The sequence below is a fragment of the Carcharodon carcharias genome, chromosome 31 (assembly GCF_017639515.1).
Source record: "Carcharodon carcharias isolate sCarCar2 chromosome 31, sCarCar2.pri, whole genome shotgun sequence".
Classification (NCBI taxonomy): domain Eukaryota; kingdom Metazoa; phylum Chordata; class Chondrichthyes; order Lamniformes; family Lamnidae; genus Carcharodon; species Carcharodon carcharias.
Genome location: NC_054497.1, coordinates 19,438,506 through 19,453,377, shown reverse-complemented (window position 1 = coordinate 19,453,377; position 14,872 = coordinate 19,438,506). Strand labels below are relative to the sequence as shown.

Below are 14,872 nucleotides of genomic sequence, written 5' to 3'. Positions count from 1 at the left end.
AGTCGAAATGTGATGAAATTCATGCTGTTTGAGGGGGTGGAGCAGGTGAAGCTGGACAGAAGGCCAGCCATAGCTGGGGGCTAAGATTGACAAAGATGTCATGAACAAAAGGACAAAGGGGGTTGTTAATGGTTTGCCAACCTCTGACCCCGTCCCATCTTCTAATCCCTGCACTGGACACCCCTACCCCTCCCTGCCTTCTAATTCCAGCACCATTAACACCCCTGGCCATGCCGGTGATGTCCAATATTCCGTGAGAAAGAATAAAGGAAAGGAGATAACACGGGACGAGTTCGGGACAAGTTTTACTGGATACTTTTCAACTCCAAATGTTTCCTCTTTTCCTGCACCGAGTGTCTACAGTGAAACCTCTGTGGGCTGAAGGGTTCATTTTTTTAAAAGAAAAAAACACACACACACACACACCGCGAGTGACGTGTATGAAAGTGAAACCAGGTTTGAAATTTCCTGGAAAGATTCCGCGCGTTGGGGGTTTCTGCGAAATGAGGGACAGCTCAGGGGCGGCGCTTGGAGCTGACACTTGGGCAGCTCTCCAGCCAGGAGCTGACACCAGGAGGGAGGTGGGCAGGAGGAGGAGGAGGGGTGGTGGTGGTGGTGTCCGAGAGAGGCTGAGCCTGGCTTGGCTCAGCCCAGCCCAGCCGCCCGGGGCTCCAGCGTTTGTCAGGCGGAGACACACAAGGGGCAATGCTGCGTCTACCCAGCGCGTCGCCAGCAGCCGATTGCCCCCTGGACTGGCCGCAGTGGCACTACCTGCAGATCTTCCAGCACTCCAATGACCCCCCACCCCACCCCCCCAATATCGGCGGGGCGCTAGCTTCGCCGGTACACTCAACCCACACAGGGACTCTGTGAGAGAGGAGCAAAACATGCGTTCATGAGCGGAGTGAGTAACTGTTTCCTATTGTTTTATATATACCTATATTTATATACATATATATATATATACATTATTTCAAAAACTTTCTTTTCCCCAAAATAGTCTGTTCCAGCTTCTTTCTTGTTTTGGAAATTGTCACTATTATGGTCCCACTCTGGCGAAACAATTCTAGAATTTAATTTGGTGCTTTTTTTTAAACTGCAATAAATTCAGAGCCTGCTGAAAGGCAGCCTGAGCCTCATGAGGCACTTGGAGATAACGTTGCGGCTCTCAGGATTGGGAATTGAACAATGTACTCTCGCGTTTCTTCTCAAGACGCCCACGGAACTAAGGAGGAGGGGGACACACACACACTCACTCACACTCAAAAATACTGTTCTGTAGCTGCAGTGGAGCAGATGAACAAGTTACACATCAAATGCTTGGCGACAGACACTCAGCAAAGGCAAATGGGGGGAACAGGCTGATGTTTTCTAGAGAGAGAGCCCCCACAGAAAATGCTGGACAAAACTCAGCAGGTCTGGTGGCTGCCTGGGTGGAGAGGGAAGCAGAGTTAACGTTTCGAGTCCACTGTGACTCTTCCCCATCAGAGCCGGAGAGAGGTCGGGAGGCACGTTTTACAGGGGGTCTCCCTTTCATCAGAAGGTGGACGATGTGTGAATCCTCACTGTGGAGCAGGACTGGACAAAGTAGTGACCTTCCAGTCTCCAAGCCTGGCAAAGGGTTTCCGACTGAAATGTTAACCCCTTCGTTCCTGTTTTTGGATGCTGGTATGTATTCTGCGCATTTCCACCGTTTTCCTAGAACAGTCGCCGCACAGAAGGAGGCCATTCGGCCCATCCCGCTTGTGCTGGCTCTCTGCAAGGGCAACTAAGTTAGGTCCACTCCTACAGCCTTTTCCCCCATGCCACGTGGTTTATTATTTTTCTCTTTGGATGCTTATCCAATTCCCTTGTGAAAATGATGATTGAATCTGCTTCCGCCACTCTCAGGCAGTGCATTCCAGATCCTAACCTCTCGTCGCCTTTGGTTCTTTGGCCAGGCACCATCAGTCTGGTTCTCCACCCTTCTGCCAATGGGAAGTTGCTCCCTATCTACACTGTCCAGGCCCCTCATGCTTTTGAACTCCATCAAATCGCCTCTCAACCTCTCTCCTCCAAGCAGAACAGCCCCAGCTTCTCCAATCTATCCACGCAACTGACGTTCTTCATCCCTGGAGCCATTCTAGTGAATCTTTTCTGCACCCTCTCTAATGTCTTCACATGCTTCCTAAAGTGTGGCGCCCAGAATTGGACACAATACTCCAGTTGAGGTTGAATTTTCATCATAACTTCTTTGCTTTTGTACTGTATGCCTCTATTTATATATAAGCTTTAGCCCCTGGTGGTGCAGTGAAGTTTTATGTGTGAACGAAAACTATTTGTCGAGAATAGATGTTCTTGGACTTCTCTGTTCCGAAACTATTTTCAAACACTCCAAGGACCCCCTGAAAACATTGTCATACCCTTGGCGCCCCTTGTAAACACTGACATGCCCCTGGGACTCCCTCACTCCAGAGATTCTTCTGTAAACAGTAACACATTCGGTAGAACTCCCTGCCAACATTGGCACTCTCTGAAGGGCTTCCTGCGAACACTGATGCATTCCTGGGGGCCCCCGTGAGAAAACAAAACTGGCATGATCCTAGGCACCCCAGCCCTTCTCTTAATTTCCAAAGGACCAGAAGAAAAATTGTACAACAGAAAATGATTTTTATTTTCATACAGCAATGGGAAAATTGCCCAGTAAATCAACAGATACAGAAAAAGCAAAGACTCTTGAGGACAAACATACAGATTCCTCTTGCCCTTGTGGACTGCTGGGGGTCTGGGCATCATAGGATGAAAGTCTACATCCTAAAACCTTTTAGTAAGAGCTCCTTATGCAGTCTCTTACAATGGAGGGTGAGTGGACTGTCAGTTTGGGAGAGCACTAGCAGTCTGGCCGTTAATAGATTTAGAAAGTCTCTAGAGAAAACCCTGAAGGGCGAGATAATTTTGTTGTGTGTCCCCAGTTACTGTGGCTGTTTCTCTCTGTTTGAATGGACTTTCTTGCCGCAGGTCCCGGTGTGCTGCTTTGAAGCAGTAATGTCAGAGTATGCTTAGGACGTGAGGGGTGATAGAGTCGTTAATTAGCATTGTGGGCAAAATAATTAATTCTCTCACAGTGCCTGAACGGAATTTCTTTGTTGAGAATGTTCAGAGACAATTCGGTCCCAGCAATTACATCAGTTAATGTGTCAGCTTTCAATGGAAATGGAAATTGGGATGGTTGTACATGTCTGATATCACCCACTTTGCACCCAATGTCAAAATGATTCCCAACTTATTGGATAAAGGCAAAATGCTGCGGATGCTGGAAATCTGAAACAAAAACAAAAAATGCTGGAAAAACTCAGCAGGTCTGACAGCATCGGTGGAGAGGAAGACAGAGTTAACGTTTTGAGTCCGTATGGCCCTTGAAGAGACGTACGGACTCGAACCGTTAACTCTGTCTTTCTCTCCACCGATGCTGTCAGACCTGCTGAGTTTTTCCAGCATCTTTTTGGTTTTGTCTTAACTTGTTTGATCTGGATCTAGAGCTTTTTTTCCCCCCAAGTCTATGATGATCAGGTACCCGGACTGTGTGGCTCCACTACTCGATATGCTGATGTATCTGGTATTTTCCTTTCTCCTGAGGTGCTGATCTGAACCAGTCTCCAAGTAGCCCTCGAGTACTTTCTGAGTGGTGATTCTTCACCTGTGATCCTGCACAGTAAAGATACACAGGCTACTTGATACACAAGCCAGGAGGCCACCATGACTTGGGTAGTGCTCACATGTACACACACACAACTTCAAGTAAGGGTCACGAGCTGGCCAAGAGCTCTGCGAACCTTTTGGCTGATCCTTCGCCAGTACAGGGAGCTGGAACTAATTGCTACATGCCTATGATTGGCTAATAGATCAGGGAATAAACCTGGAAGCCTACAGAAGATTTTGGGAGCACAGCCAAGTTCAAACATGTGGGTCTTGTTCCATGAACTGCACTCATAATGTAAACAACTCTTTGAGTTCCAGGAACTCATGGGATCATAGATGTGTAAAAATTGATATGAGTTCAGTTGAGAGCCAGTTGTTTGCCCTTCAGGTTTGCAGGCATCAAGTGGCCTGAGAGAGGGATGATTTGGCATGATTTAACCTGAACCACCTAGTAAACCGGTAACTATTGATTCAACTACCTCACTGTGAGGACCACCTGTTGCCAAATAACACCGGTCCAACTTTGCTGTTCTCCTGCATTTTCCCTGATTGTTTGCTGTGTTTTGACCTGGCCTGACCACAAGGGGGTGTAGGCAAATAAATGGGTGCAATAAGCTAAAGAAATGCAGTTACCCGATGCCACACATCACATTAACCCATGAGTATGCCTCTGATCTTGCTGCTTTGGTGATGCACAGACCTGGCCCTGATCTGCTGCAAATAGCTGTAATTTCAAAGGGGTTCATTGGGCTTGTATCTTTTCTGTTCTTACTTCTCCCTCGTCCTCTTCTCCAGCTCTACCCTATAAAAACTCCAACGTGCCCAGCACGGCTCTGCTGGTGTCCAGGTTTTCAGGAAATCCGCTGGAGGTTTGGAAGAGTAAGAGTGGTGGCTTTGATTGAAACCTTTAAGAAACTGAGGGGTCCTGACAGGGTGGGATGTGGAGAAGATGTTTCCTCTTGTGGGAGAATCTAGAACCAGGGGTCACTTTTTAAAAATAAGGGGTCGCCCATTTAAAATGGAGATGAGGTGAAATTTTTTTTCTCACAGGGTCATGAGCCTTTGCAACTCTTCCTGAAAAGGAGGTGGAAGCAGAGTCTTTGAATGTTTTTAAGGCAGAGGTGGATAGGTTCTTGGAAAGAAAGGGGGTGATAAGTTTTCAGGGGTAGGCAGGATGCAGATTTGAGCTTACTATCCGATCAGCCATTAAATCATTAAATGGCAGAACAGGTTCGAGGGGCCGAGTGGCCTATTCCTGCTCCTTCTTCGCATGTTCATATCCTTTGCACTCAGTCCTCCCTGGTTCTCGGTCCACAGTTCAATAAGTTGCAGATCCCTCTCTGTATCATCATATCCTCCCCGTGACCTTGCAGTCTGCTCCAGCTCTGTATCCCAGGATGCACCGTCTAGCACAAGTAAAAGCTTGGCAAAGTTAATCATTTACCTTATAAAACTCAAAGTTGGTTGGATATCTTGACAGTGAAAGGGTTCCTCGCCCTGACCTGAGAGCGTTTAATGCTGTCACTGGGCCACAATGATCAGACAATCCTCGGTTTCATTCCCAGAAGGTGGTCTTATGTTCGATTTCAAGTCTACAACTGCCCCATGTTGTTGTGGGTTATGGAAACCACCGGAATTGCTGTTCCTGGTTTGCTATTCAATGATCCTGGCTCATGTGTAGCTATCAGAAGTAGACCCCATTATGATGTCCTCCTGGTTAATGGTCAATGAATGGACACACTTATATATGTCACTTGGGAGAATATCAGTCACTTGGAAGAAATACACAAGGTCTGACAGTGGATGTGTACCACAGTACAAGCCGGCATGCTTAATAGAGAGTGAAACTGTGAAAATAAATATTGCCACTGGGGACAAAGAGTGGGAAAGGTTCCATGTTCCAATACTGACATTCCTCACTTCAATGAAAATCCATTATTATAATAAGAAATTTTTACCCTCTGAGACTCAGCAAAGGAATGATGCCAGTCGGAGGAGATGAAGTTGTTTGTTCTTCTTGAGTGATGGTGGCTTGACTACTCACCAGTCAAATCCCAATGACACAGAATGGATTGATGTGACTAGTGAGTGATCCCTGTGTTTCTGTCTGAGTTTTGATGGAGCTGTGTTAAGCAGACCTGCAAGATAAGTTTTCACATTCCTAAAGGAATTTTGAAGCTGGAACAGTTTGTTCCAAGGTGCAATTAGTCCAAGGCAACCAGAGGAGGGAAATGTTTACTGTTTTCTGGCTCTCATCCCAAGTTTCGACTTCAGGGCTAAATGAAGGCAATTTGAGTGTTTCCTTTCATACATTCACGGGATGTGGGTTTCACTGGCTAGGCCAATATTTATTGCCCATCGCTAATTGCCCTTGAGAAGGTGGTGGTGAGCTGCCTTCGAACTGCTGCAGTCCATGTGGTGTAGGTACACCCACAGTGCGGTTAGGGAGGGAGTTCCAGGATTTTGACCCAGCGACAGTGAAGGAACAGTGATATATTTCCAAGTCAGGGTGGTGAGTGACTTGGAGGGTAACTTCCAGGTGGTGGTTTTTCCTGTCTATCTGCTGCTCTTGTCCTGGTAGTGGTCATGGGTTTGGAAGGTGCTGTTGAAGGAGCCTTGGAGAATTCTTGCAAGCATCTTGTATTTGGGACACACTGCTGCTATTGTGCGCCGGTGGTGGAGGGAGTGAATGTTTGTGGATGTGGTGCCATCAAGTGGGCTGCTTTGTCCTGGATGGTGTCAAGCTTCTTGAGTGTTGTTGGAGCTGCACTCATCCAGGCAAGCGGGGAGTATTCCATCACACTCCTGACTTGTGCTTTGTAGATTGTGAGGGGCTTTAGGGAGTCAGGAGGTGGGTTACTCGTCAGACGACTCCTGGCCTCTGACCTGCCCTTGTTTTTGGGAAGCTTCGCCCTGAGAAGAACAACTCAATGTCTAGGTTATTGATTTTTATGAGTTGGAATCTTGGAGTTGAGCCAGGTTGACGGTTTGCATTCAGTAGCTGCACTGTGCACGTGTGTTCAACCTCAACCTGGAGAACTGTGTTGGTAGGGCAATTGAAGCTTGAAGATGTGCTGCATTGGAATTCGTATGATCAAGATCACCCTTTAGTAGATTTTGCCCTCTAAATGGCAATAGTGAACAGTTGAGTTTGAATAGCAATCTGTCAGCTTCATGATCACATTTTACTGCTGCCAGCTCTTTATTTCTCAATTTGTTTTTAAACTGAATTCAAGTTCTCAAAGTACCATGGTGGGATAGGATTTACATTCTCTGCATTAGTAGGCTAGTGACATGACCATTTTGTTGATGGTATTCATTCCCTTACTGTCAATGGCACCGAGTCCAGCAGCACTTCTGTCCAACTCCCTCACCTCACTAGTGAAAGTGGATGCTGAGAGGTGACCTGTCGGCGGCCCTTAAAATGATGAAGGGATTAGATAAGACAGAAATAGAGAGGATGTTTAAGCTTGTGAAGGTGTCCAAAACTAAGGACCATAAATGTAAGACAGCCATTAATAAATCTAACATGAAGTTCAGGAGAAACCTCTTTACTCAGAGTAGTAAGGATGTCAAATTTGATACCAAAGTAATCATTTTTTACTCCATTCCTTCACGGGTGGGTGTCGCTGGCTAGGCCAGCATTTGTTGCCCATCCCTAATTGCCCTTGAACTGATCGGCTTGCTAGACCATTTCAGAGGGCAGTTAAGAGTCAGCCACATTGCTGTGGGTCTGGAGTCACATGTAGGCCAGACCAGGTAAGGACAGCAGATTCCCCTCCCTCGAGGATATTAGTGAACCAGATGGGCCTTTACAACCGTTGATGATCATTGTCATGGTCACCAGTGGAATTTTATTAAGTCTGTATAATGCCTTAGTGTACACGAGCTTACTGTGAGGCACACTATTCCTACAGAATGAAACAAGAGGGGGGGGGGTTTCTGATCATGCACACACTGCAGTTTTCAGAGCTTTAATACCCTTGCATCAATGCAATATGGTTTGTGGTACACTTGTAATGGATGTGTTATTTGACTCTCTTGGCTGTCAGTTTGGCCAGAGAGAAGGGCCTGGTAATGGTGGAACTCGGAGAGTGCTGCACGGTCACTGGTGCTTATGAAAATGCTTCCAACTTCGGTCAGCACCTTCGAGGAATCGAAAAAGAGGGGACACCAGAGGACTAGTGACGGTAACACTGACAATGAAACAGAGGGGCACATAAAGGTTGCGATAGCTAGGGAGGAAGAGAAGTTTATGAGTGAGAGATTACATCCATAAATCATCAATCAGATGTCAACCCCTTGAATCCTATCAAATTGTTTGCAAAAAAAGGTGCACTGTTATATCACACAGCTATCCATCAAATTTAGACATTTTTATAGAAGTTGAATGAACTATTTGTTTTAAAAAAGAAAGTTAGAGAGAAAGCACGTAGTGAATGCTGAATCCCTCTGACCTGCAGCCCGTAATGTTCATGTACAACTGTTACCTAACCTTAGTTTATAAGCAGCTAACAATAGTTAAGATTTTTCCACGTAAAAGGCTAGCCCATAGGGAATATTTGACTAGTGACCTTGACGGAACACATCCACCTTAGAAGCCCCACCAGCAACATCTGTGGCCGGCCTTTCCACTGACTTTATTATCGATAAGATCTCAAAGTGGCAAAAAGTATTTTTTTAAAGAAAGGGAAAGAAAGCCAGTAATTTCTTGCTGGTTATTGTGCTCTTGGTAATCTGACCTCACTGGATTTACATGCAGCTGCCCAATTTGCAAAAGCTTTCCACACCAATTATCTTCCAACGTGATTCCTATTTAGGCTTTACTTTTTAAGCCATTTTTCCACAGAGAGGATTGGAGCATTGCCCTTAAAGGGACACACCACGTTAAATACACTTCCATTTCAGCAGCTAAACAGCCCAACTGTGCTGCAGACCTAGATTATTTGAAAGCAACACCATTAAAATTAGCTTTTGTAATTAATTGTAGAGTAAGCTACATTTCAGTAACAGACCAGGGCTGCCATTGTACAGCATCTAACGGAGGCATCCATAATACACTCCAGTAACCTGCAAAAATGGAGGAAACCTGTCAAAATGCACCAGGGAACCAGCTGGAATGTACCAGGAAACAAGTCAAACTCTACCAGCCAACCCCTGCCAAACTGTACCGGACAACCCCCACCAAAATCTACCAGCTAAATGCCTGCCAAATTATTAGTGGGGGGTGTGGGCGTAGTGGTATTGTTGCTGGACTAGTAATCCAGAGATCCAGGTTTATGCTTTGGGGACCCAGGTTTGAATCCCACCATGGCAGTTAAAAAAAAACCTGAAATTATAACTCTGATAATGACCAGGAAACCATTGCCGATTGTTGTAAAAACCCATCTGGTCCATTAATGTCCTTTAGGGAAGGAAATCTGCTGTTCCTTACCTGCATGTGACTCCACACCCACAGCAATGCAGTTGACTCTTATGAGGGAGGGACAATGGCCCAACCAGTGACAACCACATTCCCTGAATGAATAATTTAAAAATATTTATTTTTATGTTGTATTTTATTGTTAAACTGGTATAACACATACATTTCTAAGAAATGTAACTTAATCTCTGTTTACGTGAGCTTTTGGCTGAAGAAACAATTGTTGAGAAGGATTCTTGATATTATCAGGAATTTCTGTTGTTGCTAAAGAAAGTGGAACCAATCCAAGAAGACAAGATGTTTTTAAACCAGATGTTTTCATGTGGAAAAGCCTGTAAATTATAGCTCTGCTCTGCGTCTCCTGCCTGGGTTTTCTCCCCTCCTCCCTTGAAGGTTAGGTTTGTACAGTATATTTTCCCCCCTTTCCCTGGTTAGAGGTGTTTGAGCTTTGCCTCAGAGTCTCCCCATTCTATGCCATTCAGAGACAGAACAGAACAAGAGCACCCGCTGATGCTGAGCATCCGTGTGTAGGATGAAGATTAGTTTTGAGGGTTAGTGCACCGGTCACTCGTTATGCACCCCACCTAATTGCTAGTTTTGCTTTTGCTCTCAGTAATGGGAGGGAGGGTGTAATGGCCAAATGCAATATCTCTCACATTTTGTGCTGGAGCCCCAAGATGAAATTTTGCCTCCATATTTGTCTTGATGACGTGCACGCTCATACAAACATTCGCTCCTTCTACCACCGACGCACAGTAGCAGCAGTGTGTGTACATCTACAAGATGCACTGCAGAAACTCACCAAAGCTCCTTTGACAGCACCTTCCAAACTCACAACCATTACCATCTGGAAGGGCTTGGGGAGCAGACAGATGGGAACACTGCCACCTGCAAGTTCCCCCTCCAAGCCATTCACCATCCTGACTTGGAAATATATCGCCGTTCCTTCACTGTCACTGGGTCAAAATCCTGGAGCTCCCTCCCTAAAAGCACTGTGGGTGTACCTACACCACACGGACTGCAGCAGGTCAAGCAGGCAGCTCACCACCACCTTCTCAAGGGGCAATTAGGGATGTGCAATAAATGCTGGCCTAGCCAGCAAAGCCCACATCCCATGAACGAATAAAAGAAGCAACCCAGGAGGAGGACACTAAGTAATCTGAAAGTGGTTTCCAATGTGACCCACTGTCCTGCTGTCTTCTGCATCTTTACCTCTGCAAGTATACATTCACTTCCCTTTTGAAACTTACTGCTGACTCTGTTTCCATCATCCTTTCAGGCAGTGGTTTCCAGCTCATCATAACTGGCTAAATAAAAAATATTCTCCTTGTCTTCCCCCTGTCAATTACATTAACATCTTTATCCACTGGTTACTGCTGCTCCTGCACTGCAGATAAGCTCCATTAAAACATCTTGTGCGGCAATACAGCAGCTTAAAAATAGTATTGAAGGAGATCATCTGTTGCTGTGGTGTTGGTTACGGGAGGGATGAATCCCAGAGCATTGCGAGGGCTCCCTGCTTCCTAACCAGTGCCATGGGATCTCTGTCATTAAAAGGATGCCAGATGTAGGCTCCAGCAAGGGAGGATGCTACCTCTAACAATAATGCATGTGTAAGAGACTAAAATGCCAGGCTTGTTAGGAAACGCTCTCGCACACCTGTACCATGACTACATCAGAGCAATTTATCTGGGTAAATAAGAGTTTCCATGGCAACTTTCCGGCAACAGGTATGACAGGAGCTTAGGGGAGACTCATCTTTGTGTGTGCTAAAGCCTTGGAGTGGGATTTGAACCCACAGCCTTCTGACTCGGGTGAGAGCTAGGCTTATCGCAGAGCCCTCCGGTTGTTATTGGAAACACTCTCACTCGGCCTTATTAACCACGCTGGGCTTGTTTGATTAGTCACTTAATTCACACTATATTCAGGGGGTGCAGGGGCTGGAGGACCCATTGTACGGGGTGGGGAGGGGGGTGTTGGAGGGTTAAAGATCTGGTTTTGGAAGGAGGGGCAGTCTTAAGTGTCATGGTGTTGGAGCCAAGTCCTTTCACCTCTGGGAACATGAGCTAATTTTGGAATAGGGGAGGGGCAGGGAAGGAGTGATTTTGCAAGGTCGTGTTGTGTTGTATTATTGTTCTTCCTTTGATCACCAGATTGAAGGTGTTTCTCTGTCCTGTGATATCTATGACTCTGTTCACCAGCATGAGCCACTACCTCGGTGTTAATCATTTTCACATGGTCCTTCTCTGACACTTCCCTTCCCTTCCTGGACCTCTCTCTCAATTTCTGGTGATAGACTGTCCACCAATATCCATTACAAGCCTGCCGACTCCCACAGCTACCTTAACTACAGCTCCTCACACCCCGCTTCCTGTAAGGACTCCATCCCATTCTCTCAGTTCCTTCACCTCCGTCGCATCTGTTCTGATGATGCCACTTTCAAAAACAGTTCCTCTGACATGTCTTCCTTCTTCCTTAACCGAGGTTTTCCACCCACGGTGGTTGACAGGGCCCTCAACTGTGTCCGGCCCATCTCCCGCGCATCCACCCTCACACCTTCCTCTCTCTCCCAGAACCATGATAGGGTCCCCCTTGTCCTCACTTATCACCCCACCAGCCTCCGCATTCAAAGGATCATCCTCCGCCATTTCCACCAACTCCAGCATGATGCCACCACCAAACACATCTTCCCTTCACCCCCCCCCCGGCGGCATTCCGCACTTCCCTCAATTTAGTCTACTGTTTTCGTTGTTCCCAATGCAGTTTCCTCTACATTGGAGAGACCAAACGCAGACTGGGTGACCGCTTTGCGGAACACCTTTGGTCAGTCCGCAAGCATGACCCAGACCTCCCTGTCGCTTGCCATTTCAACACTCCACCCTGCTCTCATGCCCACATGTCCGTCCTTGGCCTGCAGCATTGTTTCAGTGAAGCTCAACGCAAACTGGAGGAACAGCACCTCATCTTCTGACTAGGCACTTTACAGGCTTTTGGACTGAATATTGAATTCAACAATTTTAGATCATGAACTCTCTCCTCCATCCCCACCCCCTTTCCAATCCCCCCCTTTTTTTTCCAATAATTTATATAGATTTTTCTTTACCCACCTGTTTCCATTATTTTTAAATGTATTTCCATCCATTGTTTTACCTCTACCTTTTAGCCTATTTCGATCCCTTCCCTTCACCCCACCCCACCCCCACTAGGGCTATCTGTACCTTGCTTGTCCTGCTTTCTACCCTTAATTAGCACATTCCTTAGATAATATCACCACCTTCAACACCTCCTTATCCTTTTGTCTATGACATCTTTTGTTTATCTCCACCTATCACTGGCCCTCTATCCAGCTCTACACCCCTCCCCTTAAACCAGCTTATATTTCACCTCTTTTCTATTTTTCCTTGGTTCTGTTGAAGAGTCATATGGATTCAAAACGTTAACTGTGTTCCTCTCCGCAGATGCTGCCAGACCTGCTGAGTTTTTCCAGGTATTTTTATTTTTACCTCAGTGTTAATGACTGGCTCTGTTTCTCACCCTTGTAGTAAAATATTAGGCCGTGTGAAATTCTGACCCCCATGGCTAGGAATAGTTTCACTGCCCTCTGCACCGTGCAAGATCCAAATGCCATTGCAAACTGGTTCTCCAACACCCCCCCCTCCACCCCACCCCATCTCACTCCCCCCGTCTTATTCACCCAACCCTTCCCTTGCAGAAGCCATGCAAAAAAAAAATCAATGATCTGCAAACTCTGACAGCGTACGCCTGAATTCAGAGGGACTCACAAGACCTGAAAGCAGCTTCAGAGTTCATGCTATTCTTAGAATTAATTGAAACTGCAGTTTTTTTTCTGAACTTGTGTGGGTAATTTTGGTCAGAGTCACTGCTGTGACGCTCAGATGGTGACACTTTTGTGCTCACACCCACTCACATTTAGACTGAGTTACTGACACTGGATGCTTCTTGTCGCTTTTTGATACTTCCCAGACTCTGGCACCAAGTCTGGGCGCTCCTAAACCTACCTTTCAATTTGGGACTTTCATGTTGCCTCAATCACCAATAAAGATTAAAATTTCCACTGCATTTAGTTGGACTTCATTCCGCACGTGACTCCGTTTGCTGACCCCATTAAGGAAAAACCAGCTTGGACCGTTTCAAGGCTGAACGGGCAGGAACTGGTTTGAACCGGCCTCGGCTGGATCCGACTGGAGGCAGCCAAATAACTGCTAGTTCTACCGGACTCATCGGGAGTCCCAGCTGCTGAGTTGGTGCCAGTACATTTCAGCTGCCCTCAATTGGAACCGCCTGTCAGTTTTACTAAAACCAGTGAAAACCCCTCTCTCAACCCTCCCTGTCTCTTTTACCTTAGCAGTTGTCTTCAGTTGTCAGGTTCCCGGAAATGGAAACTCTTAATTGTGGAGGTCAAACTGCAAGAGTATACCTTTGTTTTTCAGTTAGTGCTAGTTTTGTACAATCCACTCTAGTGTAAGTGGGACTGGTACCACATCGCTAATGCACTCACGTGAATAAGCAGCTTCACCAGTCTCGTCGTGTAATGTTGAAAAAAAAACATGAGAAATGGTTGGATGTGTTTGATGCATAGCCACAAAAACATTATATCTTTCAACTGGCGCTGTTCAATTGTGAATGCTTTAATTGGCCAGAAGGAAAAGAAACAGTTTGGACCAGTATCTTATTTCGCAGTTTTACTGGTGTTCCATTTTAAGGTATACAAGACCAGTTCGGACCAGTACTCTTATTTCGAAGTTTTTTAATGGTGTTCCATTTTAAGGTATACAAGACCAGTTCGGACCAGTACTCTTATTTCGCAGTTTTTTAATGGTGTTCCATTTTAAGGTATACAAGACCAGTTCGGACCAGTACTCTTATTTCGCAGTTTTACTGGTGTTCCATTTTAAGGTATACAAGACCAGTGCTCTTATTTCCCAGTTTTACTGGTGTTCCATTTTAAGGTATACAAGACCAGTGCTCTTATTTCCCAGTTTTACTGGTGTTCCATTTTAAGGTATACAAGACCAGTTCGGACCAGTACTCTTATTTCCCGGTTTTTACTGGTGTTCCATTTTAAAGTATACAAGACCAGTTTGGACCAGTACTCTTATTTCCCAGTTTTTACTGGTGTTCCATTTTAAGGTATACAGGACCAGTTCAGACCAGTACTCTTATTTCCCAGTTTTTACTGGTGTTCCATTTTAAGGTATACAATACCAGTTCGGACCAGTATTCTTATTTCCCAGCTTTTATTGTTTTTTTCCCTTCTGGGTGGTAGTTTGTTTCAGTTGGAGGGCTCTGGGTTCTTGGGCACCTACTCTAAACTGGCACTACTAACTGGAGTACTGAGGGAGTGCTGCTTTCAGATGGACTGTTAAACCCAAGGTTCTGTTCAAGGGTACTGAGGGAAGTGAGTGGAAATTGCAGAGGCACTAGTGATAATCTCCCAGTCTTCCTTAGACACAGGGGAGGTGCCAGAGGACTGGAGAACAGCGAATGTTACACTCATGTTCAAAAAGTTGGTGCAAGGATAAAGTTGGCAACTATAGGCCAGTCAGTTTGACCTCAGTGGGTAGGGAAACTTCTGGAAACTATAATACAGGATAAAATCAATAATAAAGACAAGTGCAGGATAATTCAGGGAAGCCAGCATGGGCTCATCAAGGGAAAACCTTGTTTAACTAACTTGCTGGAGTTTTTTGAGGAGGTAGCAGAGAAGTTTGATAAAGGAAACACTGTTGATGTGGTGTAAATGGATTTTCA

The 14,872-nt window shown here is 45.7% G+C and overlaps 1 protein-coding gene across 2 annotated transcripts in view; it reads left to right on the top strand.

Annotated features, from left to right (window-relative positions):
- Positions 1–581: 581 nt before the first annotated feature.
- The window catches only part of LOC121271815 (suppressor of cytokine signaling 1-like), a 47,493-nt gene continuing 33,202 nt past the window's right edge, over positions 582–14,872 (top strand). The window contains exon 1 of one of the 2 annotated variants that reach the window (XM_041178102.1): positions 582–904. The gene's annotated coding sequence lies outside the window, so the exon portion shown is untranslated. Of the gene's footprint in view, positions 905–1,275; positions 1,669–14,872 lie in introns of those variants that run through there. The other variant, XM_041178105.1, reaches the window with a different exon arrangement.